This window comes from Arachis duranensis, chromosome 7, assembly GCF_000817695.3.
Source record: "Arachis duranensis cultivar V14167 chromosome 7, aradu.V14167.gnm2.J7QH, whole genome shotgun sequence".
Taxonomy (NCBI): Eukaryota; Viridiplantae; Streptophyta; class Magnoliopsida; order Fabales; family Fabaceae; genus Arachis; species Arachis duranensis.
This window is the reverse complement of record NC_029778.3, coordinates 32,094,147-32,094,515: the sequence shown is the minus strand read 5'-3', so window position 1 is coordinate 32,094,515 and position 369 is coordinate 32,094,147.

Below are 369 nucleotides of genomic sequence, written 5' to 3'. Positions count from 1 at the left end.
CAATCTCTGAATCAGATTTTTGCTCAGGACCCTCAATTTCAACCAGAAAATACCTGAAATCACAGAAAAACACACAAACTCATAGTAAAGTCTAGAAAAGTGAATTTTAACTAAAAACTAATAAAAATATACTAAAAACTAACTAGATCATACTAAAAACATACTAAAAACAATGCCAAAAAGCGTATAAATTATCCGCTCATCACAAGCTCTATGTGATCTTGGGACAAGTATCAACCTAATACCTACATCTATTATCACAAAGCTTGGTTTGACTGAAGAAGTCAAACCAACCCGGATATGTCTCCAACTTGCTGATGGCTCCATTAAATACCCATCAGGCGTGATTGAAGACATGATTGTCAAGGT